The 17,475-nt window shown below is 38.6% G+C and overlaps 1 protein-coding gene across 1 annotated transcript in view; it reads left to right on the forward strand.

Moving 5' to 3' along the window:
• The window catches only part of STK32B (serine/threonine kinase 32B), a 311,999-nt gene that overhangs the window by 48,277 nt on the left and 246,247 nt on the right, over positions 1–17,475 (forward strand). The window lies entirely within an intron of this gene.

Raw genomic sequence — 17,475 nt, forward strand, 5'->3', positions numbered from 1 at the left:
TGGAAGAATATTGTCCTCAATGAATACATTAGTCATAAAATAGCCTTGGAAAAGGCTTAATTTTTTTGTGAACTAATGCAAGTGTGAAAAGCTTCAAGGGAATAAAAAGTGGAGACATCAAAGGGCAGTTTAGCTAGGCAGCTAATCAGACTGATCAGAGGACTAGATTAGAAGTAATCCCCTCCCCCACAATGTCTGGCCTTTTACTAGTCAAGGTGTGTATAGGGAAAGATTATAGAAGGAATATGTTCTGCCACTTTCAATAGTGCCCCACTTAACTGGTTACCTGCCAGATCACTAACTAGAAAAATATGAAGGGAAACAACTTTGTCACACATGAAAAATATGCCTGATTTCATCTATTCTCTTAATTTCACCAATTTACCTTCAGTCAGAACAGCAACCTGAACACAGAATCATGCTTTATTGGAATCAGATAGGACCTTAGAGGTCATCTAGTCCAGCCTCTTCTGCTAATAAATGAAGAAATTTGAGACCCAGAAAGGTTAGTGACTTGCCCAAAGTCACATAGCTGCTAAGTTGCCGATCTGGGAGGACTTAAACCTAGATTTGGATTTCAAGTTCAATACTCTTTCCACTACATCACAAAGAAAATAATCAGCATGCATGGATGGAACAGTGCCAGTAGGAAGGTAGGAAAGTACCAGGAAACATATTATAGATATTATGATTTTGGAAAAAATTATGGGAGAATATATAAATTGTGCGTAAGTGGTCGAGTAGGAGTTACAATGCCTTCCATCTGTTGGGCACACAATCAAACACTGAGAATTGGGGGGTGGCTAAGAGTTATCCCATTCTAAGTGACCTTCAATGGGATTGTGATAGCTTAAAGAAGAGAGATGCTTACCTCAGAAAAACTACTTAAATTTCTACTTTTTCACCTTCTTCCCATTGTCTGATACACGAATATATTGGTTATAGGCTTTCTATTATTATTCTTATCAGATAAAGAATGAGATACTTGCCTTGGGGTACCTGGGTGATACAGTAGATAGGGTGCTGGGCTTGTAGTCAGAAAGATCTGAGTTCAAATTTGGTCTCAGACTGTTGTTAGCTGTATGACCCTATACTGCTGTTTGCCTCAGTTTTCTCATCTATAAAGTGGGGATAATAATAGCATCTACCTCCCTGGGTTATTGTGAGGCTCAAATGAGAAAATGATTGCAAAGCACTTAGCACAGAACCTGGCACAAAGTAAGGGCTATATAAATGTTTGTTGTTATTATTATTAACAATTCACGTTTCTCCAGGGTTTTAAAGTTTGCAAAGTGTTCTCACAACCTGTGAGAAAGGTTATTCATAGAAGAATCATTCCTCCTATTTTACTAATGAAGAAAATGAGACTGTGAGAGTTGAAGTGAGCAGCCCACAGTTACTCACCTAAGGAAGTCTTAAGAACCAGGAAAACCTTCAGACTTTTGGTACCCCACCCAGTGTCTCTTTCCACTATGCCTTCTCGCCTCCCTCTGACTCCCCTCATGCTTTCTTTTCTCAGTTCACTTTTGCCCCCACTGGTTGCTGGGGGGAAAGGGGTCATTTTTTGGTGGGGGGTGGTTTCCAGGACTTGTAAGAACACTATCACACCATATTAAGTGGACAGCATCTTTTGATCTCATTACAGGGAAAATGAGTTATCACAACCTTGGAATGCCTGACAATTCCCTTTCTTGCTATTTTCTTTCTTGTGACACGTACTAGAACTGGAACAAGCAGCAATGCCCAATTTATTAGTTTGTTTGACAATTTTGACTAGGTATAATTAATGTATCTTGAGCTTTTCAGGCAGTAATTGCTTAAGCTGAGTAATGGAGCGCCAGATTTTTTTTTGCTTCATATAAGGAGCAGTGGTCTAGTTTACCTGAGCTGGGAGTGAGAGAAGAGGAAATTGGAAAAAAGAAGAAAAGCAGAAGAAAGAACATTAAAGATCTCTATGTGGTCACAAGAGCCCTTGGAAGATATGAAGTAGTTTGGTATCCCCGAGGAGATGACATTTAAATGGCTCTTTATTCATCAAAATTTATAGATTACTAAGACTTCTTACCCAAAGCAGGAGTAACTCCTCTAATTTTTATTACTCAGTGTGCATGTGTGTGCGTGTGTGCGCGCGTGCGCACACGTGCATTTGTAGGGAGAGAGACAGAGACAGACGGAGAGAGGTATGGTAGAAAGAATGTTGGACTTGGCATAAGAGAACTTGAATTCAAATCCTAACTCTGGTAGTTAGTACCCATATAATCTTGAACACAAGAGATCTTAACCTGATGTTTCTTAACTTAGATTCTCCCTGCTGTCATATTTCAATACAGCCAGTTTCCTTTGTAACTTTATATATTTTATATTACAAATTCAAAAACATTCTGAGAAAGCGTCCATAGGTTTCACCTGACTGCCAAAGGGTTCCATGACATAATAGAAAGTAAATAGTCCTTCCCTAGATCTCATGACTAGGGTACGGTTTTGGTTTGTTGTTTGCCTGTGTGGCTATTTATTCATCTATTTATCTACCTATCTACTTATCCATTTATAAGTTTCATCTATCTATTAATTTACTTATTTATTTATCTATTCATATTTTTGTGGGTTTTTCCTGCTATTTATTTGTTTGGAAGAAGCTAGGTAGCACAGTGGATAGAGCGCTGAGCCTAGAGCAAGGAAGGCCTAAGTTTGAATGAGGCCTCAAATACTCCCTGGATGTGTGACCCTGGGCAATTCACTTAACCTCTATTTACCTCAGTATACTCAACTGCAAGATGGAGGTAATAATCCTACCTCTCCTCTAGCACATACCTGCCAGGGTTGTTGTGAGGATCAAATGATACAGTATCTATAAAGCACTCAGCACGATGCCTAGCACACAGTAGGTGCATAATAAATTCTTGTTCCCTCTTTCTTTATCCTTTTATCTACCATCTACTGATTAATTCTTTTAATTATCTTTCTGCCCATGTATCTATTTATTTATTTGTTCATTCATTATGCATACACTGAGGTCATATGGTATAATGGAACAGATCTTAACCTGTGGTTCATGAGCTTGTTTTTAATGTTTTGATAATTGCATTTCATATAATTGATTTCTTTTGTAATCCTCTGTATTTAATTTTATACAGGATTCTGAAAAGGAGTCCATGGGCTTCATTAGACAGCCACAGGGGTCCATGCCTCACAGAAGGTTAAGAATTCTGACGTAGTGGAATGAATACTAGAGTGGGAATCAAGGGACTAGCACTCTTCCATTTACTGGCTGTGGTCCTCAGTTTCTCCATTTGTAAGACAAACTTGAACTAGATACGTTCTGATGTCCCTTAGATGTCAAATTCTAAAAATTTTTCTTTCCAAAATGGCCAGACTAATTCACAGCTCCCCCCACAATTTATTAATTTGTCAGCTTCCCCACATCTTTGTCAGAATTTTTGTTTTCCTTTATTTGTCATCATTGCAAGTGTGTTGGGTGTGAGGTAGAAGCTCAGAGAGTAGCTTTAATTTTCATTTTTAGAGATTTGGAGCATTTTTCGTATGGCCGTTGATGGCTTGGATTTCTTCTTTTGAAAATTGCTTTTTTAACATGTATCAACTGGGAAATGACTTTTGTTTTTATAAATTTGAATCAATTTTTATGTATGTTCAAAGTGAGAACTTTATTAGAGAAATATAATACAAATGTTTTCCCCCACTTAGCTATTTCCTTTATAATTTTAATTGCATTGGATTTGCTTGTGTAAAAACAGTTTATGTAATCACACAATTAGTAAGTGTCAGAGCCAAGACTTGAACACAGGTTTTTCAACTCCAAATCTAGTGTTCTTGGTTCTGCACCATGATGACATAGGGACTCAGAATTATTCTTCTTGAGAAAAAATGGTGGAATTAATAAGAAAAATGTAAAATGTCTTGCTGAAATTATGGGGATAAAATAACTAACAAGGTCTTCTGGTTGGAAGAAACAAAGGTCACTGTACTTTGGAGGGCTCCAGCCAAAGAAAGTGAGAGATCAGCAGTTTTTTATTTCATGGGCAACTACAGAACACTGAATCAGCGTGGAATCTGCTGTGATGGAAAATGTTTGTTCGCCAAAAGGAATTTAATTACATTTGAAATTTTGGTGCTGCTGATCTTGGACCTTTTACGGTTCTTGGAAGTAATAGATAAAATGCAAAGAGGAAAAGCAATTATTCTTGAGATGCAGCATGACCAGAAGACCTGGGTTTGATTTCTGGCTTGCTACCTATATGAGGATGAACAAGTCACTTCTATTCTTTGTGCCTCCGTTTCCTCAACTGTAAAATGGAGTTGGACTAAACGATATGGTATACTGGAAAGAACACTAGATTTGGAGTCAGAACTGGTTTGAAGCCCCTGTGTTGCTAACTTTATGACCTTAGGAGAGACGCTTTAATTTCTTTGAGTCTCAGTTTCCCCATCTATAAAACAAGCAAATTGGATTCTTTCCAAAGTCTTTTCCAGCTCGAAAACTAGAACCCTAGCTAAATATTTATGCAGACCCTAAATATGAAGGGCAAGGCTTTTCTGTGCTTCCTGTTAGGACACTTGGGTGCCTCATGTGTATGTGTATACTTACTGATGGCTGAGTTCTGGACCATTCCTCACCTAGAAAGGTTTCAGCATTTATCGACTGGACTGCGCATATGCAGAAGAATAGTTATAGATTTCATGAGACAAAACTGGCAAAATCTGACAGATCTAAGGTAAAATATAAAATGTTAATCAAAAAAGATCACCTGATTTTGAGCAATCTAATTATTGAACAAATATTGAGGCAATCGGCTGAGAGAAGAGCATAAAAACTTTAGATGAGTCACTGCTCTCTACTCTCATGTAACTTCTAGCCTACTGGGGAACATGGCACAACATGAGTAACTATAAGTTATGACATTACATAATATGTACAATAGAGAGGTACAGAGCAAAGGACCAGGTAAGTCTGAGGATTAAGGTTATTACCGCCAGGGAGGGCTTCATGGAGGAGGAGACATGTGAATTTGCTTTAAAGGAAGAGCAGTAATTTATTAGGCAAAGAGGGAAAGGAGGATGTAGGAGAAAAGGCACAAAGGGGAAAAGGACAGTGCATGTTATATTCAGGAGCTTATTCCATTATCTCTTATTGTTTAGTTAAACAAATATTTTTTCATAATCATACTGTGCCCAGTCTTGTGCTAGGCATTCTAGGTGACAGAAAGAAGTTTGGGATATGACCTCTGAACTCAAAGAACTTACAGTTTAGCTGGGAAGACATAACCTATGCCCTAAACAATTCAAGAACCATATCAGGTAAATACAGAGCATATTTACATTTCAAAAACAATAACATCGTATTATAAGACTATTATTATACATATGTTATGGAATAATAGGAAAGTATAAAAGAAGTTTTCTTCTGGCTGGCAGAGACTTGGAACATGGTAAAAGAAAGATGATAGTATTTTGTAGATAAAGGGGAGATGGTGTTTTCATTATGAGCATTGCTATTACTCACTTATGAAGCCAATACAAAAATTCCTTTGCTCTTATGTATTGACCCGATAGGAAAAAATCTTCCCCCCCCCCAAATCTGAAAGCAATTATTTTAGCTCATTTTCAGATACAGAAACCACATATCTGGGGTAAATTTCCTCCTTACAACTTAAAGCAAGTTTCAAGTCATACTTGGCCAAACATTGGCTACCTCCAGGTGTAATGGTTTAGACCACTTAGCCAACAGAACAATTGCTAGTTAATAAATTATTCCTTGAACATGCACAGTCTGCTAATTAAACATCAATACCATATTGATAAGTGATGAATTCGAACAGTTCCTAATTGCAGCCAGTTCTTCTTTATTTCCATTATGAGTTGTTTTCTCTAACTTTTCATATTAAAATTGAGGGTTGTAAGTTTTGTTCTACCTTTGACTATTGGGGTACATTGAAAACAACAGCAACAATAACTATTGCCTAAGGTCTGCTTTTCATCTTGAATAAAGGAAAGAGGAAGTATGGTAGAGTGATGGGACCATAGAATTTGGGATTAAGAGATCTGGGCTCCTGGTTGGCGGCTGGAAAACAGGGACTCGCCTAGGGCTGTCCCCGAGGACCCTCCAAACACCAATAAAAAATGGCTCTGAACAAATTCTAGAACTGCAGAACCCATGAAATAGCAGAGGGAAGCAGGGCTCCACGCCAGGACAGCCTGGATGGTCACTGGGTAAGGTCTATTGCCTGGAGATGGGAGCGGAGTGGAGCAGAGCCCAGAGTGGGCTGCACCAGGACCAATTAGACCAGAACCCAGGTGGAACAGGCCCTAGCTCCCTGAATCAGTGAGCTGTGGCAGTTACCAGACTTCTCAACCCACAAACACCAAGCACAACAGAGAAGGTTATGGGAAAAGTTGCTGGGACAGAGTGAAAGGAGTTCATGGTTTGGCCACAGCCCAGGGGCAGCAGGGGTGGAGCAGCTACAGAACTACAGCTGCAGTTGCTTCCGGCCCCAGGCCCACCTGGTGGGAGGAATTAAGTGGCAGATCAGAGCAAGAGTGCAGAGCCTGCTTAAGATCTGAGTCCAGTCCCTGTTGGCGTTTCTTGAGGGAGGAGGAGCACTGGTGTGGCAGAGCTTGCTATGTAGAAATAGCTCTGAAAACAACAGCATGTCCCCTCAAGCTTGGAACAAAGTAGTCTATACTCTACAAGCAGTCATACCCCAACGAAAAACTCAAAGGTCAAGTAATTGGCTGGGAACATGACCAGGCAGCGAAAACAGACTCAGATTCAGACTCAGACTTCGGAATCTTTCTTTGATAACAAAGAAGACCAAAGCATACAGCTAGAAGTCAACAAAATCAAAGAGCCTACATCAAAAGCCTCCAACAAAAACATGAACTTGTCTCAGGCCATGGAAGAGCTCAAAAAAGATTTGGAAAAGCAAGTTAGAGAAGTAGAGGAAAAATTGGGAAGAGAAATGAGAAGGATGCGAGAAAACCATGAAAAACAAGTCAATGACTTGCTAAAGGAGACCCCAAAAAATACTGAAGAAAATAACACCTTAAAAATTAGACTAACTCAAATGGCAAAAGAGTTCCAAAAAGCCAATGAGGAGAAGAATGCCTTGAAAGGCAGAATTAGCCAAATGGAAAAGGAGGGCCAAAAGGCCACTGAAGAAAATACTACCTTAAAAATTAGATTGGAGCAAGTGGAAACTAGTGACCTGATGAGAAATCAAGATATTATAAAATAGAACCAAAGGAATGAAAAAGTGGAAGACAATGTGAAATATTTCATTGGAAAAACCACTGACCTGGAAAATAGATCCAGGAGAGATAATTTTAAAATTATTGGACTACCTGAAAGACATGATCAAAAAAAGAGCCTAGGTATCATCTTTCAAGAAATTATCAAGTAGAACTTCCCTGATATTCTAGAGCCAGAGGGTAAAACAGAAATTGAAAGAATCCACCGATTTCCTCCTGAAAAACATTCGCAAAAAAAACTCCTAGGAATATTGTTGCCAAATCCCAGAGTTCCCAGGTCAAGGAAAAAATATTGCAAGCAGCCAGAAGAAAACAATTTGAGTATTGTGGAAACATAATCAGTACAATACAAGATCCAGCAGCTTCTACATTAAGGGGTTGAAGGGCTTGGAATATGATATTCTGGAGGTCAATGAAGCTAGGATTAAAATCCAGAATCACCTACCCAGCAAAACTGAGTATCATGCTCCAAGGCAAAATACAGACTTTCAATAAAATAGAGGACTTTCAAGCTTTCTCAGTGAAAAGATCAGAGCTGAATAGAAAATTTGACTTTCAAACTCAAGAATCAAGAAAAGCATGAAAGGGTAAACAAGAAAGAGAAATCACAAGGGACTTAGTAAAGTTGAACTATTTTGTTTTCATTCTACATGGAAAGATGATGTGTATAACTCATGAGACCTCAATATTAGGGTAGCTGAAGGGAATATACATACATACATACATACATACATACATACATATATACATACGGGGTGAGTTGAATGTGAAGGGATGATACCTAAAAAAATAAAATCAAATTAAGGGATGAGAGAAGAATATATTGGGAGGGGGAGAAAGAGAGAGATAGAATGGGGTAAATTATCTCGCATAAAAGTGGCAAGAAAAAGCAGTTCTGTGGGGAGGGAAGAGGGGAAAGGTGAGGGGAAATGAGTGAATCTTGCTTTCATCGTATTTGACCTGAGGAGGGAATAACATACACACACAATTGGCTATCTTACCCCACAGGAAAGAAGGAGGAAGGAGATAAAAAAAGGGGGGATGATAGCAGGGCGGGCAGATGAGGGAGAAAGTAATCAAAAACAAACACTTTTGAAAAGGGACAGGGTCAAGGGAGAAAATTGGATAAAGGGGGATAGGATAGGAAGGAGCAAAATATACTTAGTCTTTCACAACATGAGTATTGTGGAAGGGTTTTGCATAATGATACACATGTGGCCTATGTTGAATTGTTTGCCTTCTTAGGGAGGGTGAGTGGGGAGGGAAGAGGGGAGAGAATTTGGAACTCAAAGTTTTAAAAGAAGATGTTCAAAAAAAGTTTTTGCATGCAACTAGGAAATAAGATTTACAGGCAATGGGGCATAAACATCTATGTTGCCCTACAAGAAAGTAAGGGCAAAGGGGATGGGGGGAGTGGGGTGACAGAAGGGAGGGCTGACTGGGGAATGGGGCAATCAGAATATATGCCATCTTGGAGTGGGAGGAGGGCAGAAATGGGGAGAAAATTTGTAATTCAAACTCTTGTGAAAATTAATGCTGAAAACTAAAAATATTAAATAAATAAATGATGATTTTAAAAAAAGAGAGACCTGGGCTCAACTCCTGACTTGGTTACACAGTAGGTACAATGTCCCATGAAGATGACTTCTCACTAGGCTTTAGTTTCTTCATCTATAAAATTAAGGGCTTGCACTACAAGATTTCTAAAGTTGTTTCCAGAACATTCCATGTCCTAAGATATCCCCCTACCCTTCATTACATTCTGCTAGTAGAATATAATTCTTTTAGGGCAAGGTTGTTAATTGTGTAGTTCTTTTGTGGGGGGAGGGGTCTCTAGATCCCCAGCACTTAGCACCGAGCCCTATACACAGTCGACAGGTTTAAGAAATGCATGTTGAATTAAACTGAATCCCTTCCAGTTATGACATTTCATGTGCTAAGATCCCTTTCCCTGATGTTTTATTCTGTGAAAGGAGCTTTAGGGCTTGAAGATAGATTTATGTTTAACACTGAAAAGAATGCTCAAATGATTGAGCCCCAGTGCAAATGACACTTTCTCCATGAAGCCTTCCCTATCCTTTCCAACCCTACTCCAGAGAAAATAAACAAATGTTAATTATAAAAATTAATTAAAAATAAAGAAAGTAAGGTCTGGGAACTCAGGGATGATGCTTTATGCCTTCCTTTGTATCCCCAACCTTAGTACAGTGTTTGAAACATATGAAGTGTTTAATAAATTCTTGTTAATTTATTGTTCTATAGGATTCTTAAGATAGAAGTTTTCAGCTCATCAAACAAGGAATTCAACAGGGTTTACAGTGTTTTGCTTGTCTCTTATCTTTGTTCCACCTGCTTAATGTGTAATGCCCACGACTACTCCCAGCCATCAGAGCTCAACCCTAATTTTATTTCAGTCTTAAAAAAACAAAAATGCTGTATGAATAAGAGTTATTCATCTTGCCGTCATTAAATTTAGTAGAGGAAGTATGCTATATTTACAAATAATGATTGTAATACAAATTAGGGTAGAACAACAGAGGCAGTCATCCTAAAGTTATAAAGACCTAGGTTTCATTTCTGCCTTGAACTAGTGTTTCATGACCACAAGCAAAACAAGTAGCAATTGTCTCCTAGACAGTTTTCTAATACTACAAATTACAGCTGGGCTACAAAAGAGGGAGTTTCTATACCTGAACTTCCCCACGTAGTTAAAATCACAGCTCTAGACCTCACAAAAACTAAGTAAATAAAAATGTAAAAGAAAAATAGGAACATTGTGCTTTCAGATATGAAGAACAAGAAAACATTCCTGTTTGGTGGATTGGCCACACAAAGGCTTGGCTTTAAAGGTGGGTATGATGTTGATAACATGAGAGAATGGGGACAGTATTATAAACAGGAAATTTCATGAGCCAAGGTTTAGAGGGCAGAAAATTGAGGGATTCATTTGAAGGAGAGTGAATGGTCTTGTGTGTTTGGAGCACAGAATACGTTTTTGGCAAATGACATTGTCTATATGCACATGGTCATACTTGATGGGGCTAGAGACTAGAACCATCCAAATATCTTTGGTTTCTCCACATGTCCAGGAAACAGAGGCTTTATTCTTTGTATACGATTCGCCAATAATGTAAATCTGGCCAACATTCTTACTTTGGGGAAGAATTATTATAAAGAATTTAAATGGCTAAAATAACATGAGAAATCCACAAAATGATCATGACATCATTGCATGGGAAATAGGTGCATTTTATTTAAATATCATGTAATTTGTAGCAGGCATACTAAATAGGGAGTTAAGGCATGGGTTTGGGAGTTGCAACTCTACCGTTTGGTATTATTTGATTTACTAAGCTAGTCTAGCCTCAATTCCCCAATATTTACAGTGTAGGCAGCAATTCTTATCCTACTTACCCCCTAGAGATTTTTTTTAAGAAAAGCACTTGGAAAAAGATTTTCTCAGTTTTCTGCTTTCCTTCTAATTTTGGTTACATTGGTTTTGTTTGTAAAATTCATTTTAATATTATATATATATACATATATATATGTATATATATATGTATATATATATAAATGTATACACATAATTCTTTTAATATAATTTTAAAAGTTATCTATTTTAGGGGGTGGAGCCAAGATGGCAGCTGGAAAGCAGGGACTAGCATGAACTCCCCACTGAGTCCCTCCAAAAACCTATAAAAAATGGCTCTGAACCAATTCTAGAACTGCAGAACCCACAAAACAGCAGAGGGAAGCAGGGCTCCAGCCCAGGACAGCCTGGATGGTCTCTGGGTGAGGTCTATCCCACACAGAGCTGGGAGCTGGGGGCTGGAAGCTGGGAACGGAGCAGAGCAGAGCCCAGCGTGAGCGGCTCGGACCAACCAGACCAGGAGCCAGGTGGAGCGGGCCCTAGCACCCTGAATCAGTGAGCTGCGGCAGTTACCAGACTTCTCAACCCACAAACACCAAAGACGGTGGAGAAGGTTAATGGGAAAAGCTGCGGTTCGGCTTCCAGCCCCGGGGGCAGCGGAGGTGGGGCAGCTACAGCTGCTGTTGCTTCCAGCCCCAGGCCCACCTGGTGGGAGGAATTAATTGGCAGATCAGAGCAGGAGTGAACAGCCTGCTGAATATGTAAGCCCAGTCCAGGTTGGGGGTTCTTGGGGAAGGAGGAGTGCTGGTGTGGCGGGGCTGGCGCATGCCCCCCAAACGTGGAACACAGAACTCTTTAGTCGACAAGCAGCCATACCCCACTGAAAAACTCAAGGGTCAAGTTAGTTGGTTGGGAATATGGCCAAGCAGCGAAAACACACCCAGATTCAGTCTCAGACTTTGGATTCTTTCTTTCATGACAAAGAAGACCAAAACATACAGCCTAAAGAAGTCAACAAAGTGCAAGAGCCTACACCAAAAGCCTCCAAGAAAACCATGAACTGGTTCCAGGCCATGGAAGAGGTCAAAAAGGATTTGGAAAAGCAAGTTAGAGAAGTAGAGTAAAATTGGGAAGAGAAATGAGACTGATGCAAGAAAACCATGAAAAACAAGTCAATGACTTGCTAAAGGAGACCCCCCAAAAATACTGAAAAATACACTGAAGAAAACAACACCTTAAAAAATAGACCAATTCAAATGTCAAAAGAGCTCCAAAAAGCCAATGAGGAGAAGAATGCCTTGAAAGGCAGAATTTAGCCAAATGGAAAAGGAGGTCCAATGGACCACTGAAGAAAATACTACCTTAAAAATTAGATTGGAGCAAGTGGAAGCTAGTGACTTGATGAGAAATCAAGATATTATAAAACAGAACCAAAGGAATGAAAAAATGGAAGACAATGTGAAATATCTCCTTGGAAAAACCACTGACCTGGAAAATAGATCCAGGAGAGATAATTTTAAAATTATTGGACTACCTGAAAGCCATGATCAAAAAAAGAGCCTAGATATCATCTTTCAAGAAATTATCAAGGAGAATTGCCCTGATATTCTAGAGCCACAGGGCAAAATAGAAATTGAAAGAATCCACTGATCGCCTCCTCAAATAGATCCCAAAAAGAAATCTCCTAGAAATATTGTCACCAAATTCCAGACTTCCCAGATCAAGAAGAAAATACTGCAAGCAGCCAGAAAGAAACAATTTGAGTATTGTGGAAACATAATCAGAATAACCTAAGATCTGGCAGCTTTTACATTAAGAGATTGAAGGGCTTGGAATCCGATATTCTGGAGGTCAATGGAGCTAGGACTAAAACCTAGAATCACCTACCCAGCAAAACTGAGTATCATGCTCCAAGGCAAAATATGGACTCTCAATAAAATAGAGGACTTTCAAGCTTTCTCAGTGAAAAGACCAGAGCTGAATAGAAAATTTGACTTTTAAACACAAGAATCAAGAGAAGTATGAAAAGGTAAACAAGAAAGAGAAATCATAAGGGACTTACTAAAGTTGAACTGTTTTGTTTACATTCCTACATAGAAAGATGATGTGTATGATTCATGAGACCTCAATATCATAGTAGCTGAAAGGAATATGCATATATATATATATGTTTATGTATATGTATATATATATATAAGTGAATGTGCATATATGTATGCATATATATATATGTTTATGTATATGTGTGTGCGTGTGTGTATATATATATATATATATATACAGAAAGAGAGAGAGAGAGAGAGAGAGAGAGGACACAGGGTGAGTTGAAGATGAAGGGAAGATATCTAAAAGAAATAAAATCAAATTAAGGGATGAGAGAGGAATATATTGAGAGAGGGAGATAGGGAGAGATAGAATGGGGTGGATTATCTCGCATAAAGGTGGCAAGAGAAAGCAGTTCTGTAGGAGGAGGGGAGAGGGCAGGTGAGGGGGGAATGAGTGAATCTTGCTCTCATCAAATTTGGCCTGAGGAGGGAATACCATACATACTCAATTGGGTATCTTACCCCACAGGAAAGAAGAGGGAAGAAGATAAAAAAGGGGGGGAATGATGGAGGGGAGGATAGGTAGGGGTGGAGGTAATCAAAAACAAACATTTTGGAAAGGGGACAGGGTCAAAGGAGAAAATTCAATAAAGGGGGATGGGTTGGGAAGGAGCAAAATATAGTTAGTCTTTCACAACATGAGTATTGTGGAAGGGTTATACATAATGATACACATGTGCCTTATGTTGAATTGCTTGACTTCTTAGGGAGGGTGGGTGGGAAGGGAAGAGGGGAGAGAATTTGGCACTCAAAGTTTTAAAAACAGATGTTCAAAAACAAAAAAAAAAGTCTTTGCATGCAACTAGAAAATAAGATACACAGGCAATGGGGCGTAGAAATTTATCTTGCCCTACAAGAAAGGAAGGGAAAAGGGGATGGGAGGGGAGTGGGATGACAGAAGGGAGGGCTGAATGGGGAACAGGGCAACCAGAATATATGTCATCTTGGAGTGGGGGGAGGGTAGAAATGGGGAGAAAATTTGTAATTCAAACTTTTGTGAAAATCAATGCTGAAAACTAAATATGTTAAATAAATAAATTTTAAAAAGTTATCTATTTTACATTTTGTAATACTCTCTATATCTTATTTGGTCCTAAATTATTCCCTTATCCATAGATCTGACAGGTAAACTATTCCTTTTCTCCTATAAAGGACTCATTTCTTAAATATATTGAAAACTGAGTCAAATTTATAAGAATACAAGTCATTCCCCAGTTGATAAATGATATGAACAGGCAGTTTTGAGACAAAGAAATCAAAACTATCTATAGTCAGACTCTGCATTCTTTCTTTGCTGACAAAGAAGACCAAAACATACAGACAGAAGAAATTAATAAAGTCAAAAAGCCTACAACAGAAACCTCCAAGAAAAACATGAACTGGTCCCAGGCCATGGAAGAGCTCAAAAAGGATTTGGAAAAGCAAGTTAGAGAAGTAGAGGAAAAATTGGGAAGAGAAATGCTCTACGTAAACTCTAAAATAAAATGAAAAAATGAAAAAATGCTCTAAGTCACTATTAATTAGGGAAATGCAAATTAAAACAACTCTGAGGCACTGCCTCATGCCTATCAGATTGGCTAATCTGACAAAAATGAAAAATAAAAAATATTGGAGAAGATGTAGGAAAATTGGGACACTGATGCACTGTTGGTGGAGTTGTAAACTGATCCAACCATTTTGGAGAACAATTTAGAACTATGCCCAAAGGGCAATCAAACTGTGCACACCCTTTGATTCAGCAACACCTCTAGTAGGTTTGTATCCCAGAGAGATCATAAAAAAGGGGAAAGGACCTACATGTGCAAAAATACTTATAGCAACCCTTTTTATGGTGGCAAAATGTTGGAAACTGAGGGGATGCCCATCAATTGGAGAATGGCTGAAGAAGCTGTGCTATGTGAATGTAATGGAATGCTATTGTGCAATAAGAAATGGCAGATTTCAGAAAATCTTGGAAAAACTTGTATGAACTGATGCAAAGTGAAATGAGCAGAACCAGGAAAACATTGTACATAGTATCAGCAACATTATGTGATGATAAACTATGAAGCATTCAGCTGTTCTCAGCAACATGATGATCAAAGACAAGTACAAAGGACTCAGGAAGGAAAATGCTATCCATATCCAGATAAAGAACTGATGAACTCTGAATTCAGATCAAAGCATATTTTTTTCAATTTATTCTTTCTTGTGTTTTTCATCTATTTCCTCTTTCATAACTATAACTAACATGAAAATATTTCTTACACGTTCTTACACTCTTACATTCTATACATAACACATATATAAACTATATCAAACTGCCTACCATTTTCAGGGCAGGGGAGGGGAGGGAGAAAAATTTGGAACTCAAAATCTTTTAAAATGAATTCTAAAAGTTTTCATTTTGTTCAAATCTTCTTGTACAAAATGACTGATATGGAAATGTTTACATGATTGCACATATACAACATATATCATATTGCTTACCATTGTGGGACAGGGGGAAGGAGAGAGGAATAGAATTTAGAACTCAAAACTTTAAAAAAATATAAAAAATTGTTTTAACATGTAATTAGTGGATAAAATAAAATATTATTTAAAAAGCAACGAAAAGCACTTGGCAAACCACATAATGCTCTAGATATATGAGCAGTTTTATGTTCTATGTTAGTGTCACTATTAGTTTGGGAATCTTCAAATCCCCTGGTCAGATTGGAGGATAGGTGAATTTATGACTTCCTGGCAAAACAAAGGAATGACTTATGACTGTGCTTTTCTAATTCTTTTCACCCAACGATCCCAGACTAGAAAAACATCTTTGCCTTTGACATTTTTAGAGGGCAAGTGGGGTGTGACAAAATGTCAAATGATGGTAACTTTGGATGTGACATTTACTCAGTAAGTTACCTTCTTAAAGCCTATGCTTTATTCTTTTCTGCTCTCCTTACGAACAGAACTTTCTTTCCCCAGGCTATACGTTTCGTATACTTTTTGTTAGTTTTATTAAACCAACTTGAGAAACTGACAAAAGTTTGTGAAGAAAGGAAAATAGGAGTCATTGATAACAGTAAGAATCCTACTGGATATATGTATAGCACTTTAGATAGAGAAGCATTTATTAAGTGCTTAAAATGTGTCAAGCATTGTGCTAAGAATTAGGGATACAAATACAAGTAGTTAAAGCAATCCCTACACTCAAGAAGCTGGAAGTCTACTGGGGAAACATAACACAGAAAAAAAGATCCAGAAAGGGAGGGAGTGGGAAAGAAGGTCATGCTCAAGTGGTCTAAATTTGAGATGACTGGGACATATAGAAGTCTGATCTGGTCAAGATAATGTGATAGCTCACCTATCAGGGCCCAGGCTGGTTCTAAGGGCAGAGTCCAAGATTCTTGCAGGGAGAATGTGGGATTGATGGCTATAGCCATCCAGCATGGTATGGAAATTGTCAGAAAGTGGTATGGAATTCTAGTTTCAAGTAAAATTAGGTGAAAGCTCACCATTCAGAACCTAGTAATTCTAGGGGTATATTCTCACACTCTTATTGCAGAGGAGTTTGGGGATGATGGTTATTTTAGAGTTTACTAAATATTTGCACATCCATTTTCTCCTTTCAACCTGACAGCTACCCTGTAGAAGAAGTGAGGTAGATAATTTTTTTTCTTCTAATTTTACAGATGAGGAAACAAACTCACAGAGGTCATGACACACCCAGAATTAAATGACTAGGATCATAGCTCTAGAGAGGGAAGGGACATTCATGTTCTAGTTCAGGAGTTCTTACCTTTTTCATGTCATGGACCTCTTTGGCAGTCTGCAGAAGCCTTTGGCTCTAGAATATCAGGGCAGTTCTCCTTGATAATTTCTTGAAAGATGATATCTAGGCTCTTTTTTTGATCATGGCTTTCAGGTAGTCCAATTATTTTTAAATTATCTCTCCTGGATCTATTTTCCAGGTCAGTGGTTTTTCCAAGGAGATATTTCACATTGTCTTCCATTTTTTCATTCCTTTGGTTCTGTTTTATAATATCCTGGTTTCTCATAAAGTCACTAGCTTCCACTTGCTCCAATCTAATTTTTAAAGTAGTATTTTCTTCAGTTGTCTTTTGGACCTCCTTTTCCATTTGGCTAATTCTGCCTTTCAAGGCATTCTTCTCCTCATTGGCTTTTTGGAACTCTTTTGCCATTTGAGTTAATCTGTTTTTTAAGGTGTTGTTTTCTTCAGTGTATTTTTCAGTATTTTTTGGGGTCTCCTTTAGCAAGTCATTGACCTGTTTTTCATGGTTTTCTCGCATCCTTCTCATTTCTCTTCCCAATTTTTCCTCTACTTCTCTAACTTGCTTTTCCAAATCCTTTTTGAGCTCTTCCATGGCCTGGGACTAGTTCATGTTTTTCTTGGAGGTTTCTGTTGTAGGCTTTTTGACTTTATTAATTTCTTCTGTCCGTATGTTTTGGTCTTCTTTGTCAGCAAAGAAAGAATGCAGAGTCTGAGACTGAATCTCGGTGCGTTTTCGCTGCCTGGCCATAATCCCAGCCAACTAACTTGACCTTTGAGTTTTTCAGTGGGGTATGACTGCTTGTAGACTACAGAGTTCTATGTTCCACGTTTGGGGGGGAGGTGCCAGCTCTGCCGCACCAGCACTGCTCCTTCCCCAAGGACCCCCAACCCGAACTGGGCTCAGATCTTCGGCAGGCTGTGCACCCCTGCTCTGATCTGCCACTTAATTCCTCCCACCAGGTGGGCCTGGAGCCGGA

Source organism: Trichosurus vulpecula, chromosome 6, assembly GCF_011100635.1.
Source record: "Trichosurus vulpecula isolate mTriVul1 chromosome 6, mTriVul1.pri, whole genome shotgun sequence".
Taxonomy (NCBI): Eukaryota; Metazoa; Chordata; class Mammalia; order Diprotodontia; family Phalangeridae; genus Trichosurus; species Trichosurus vulpecula.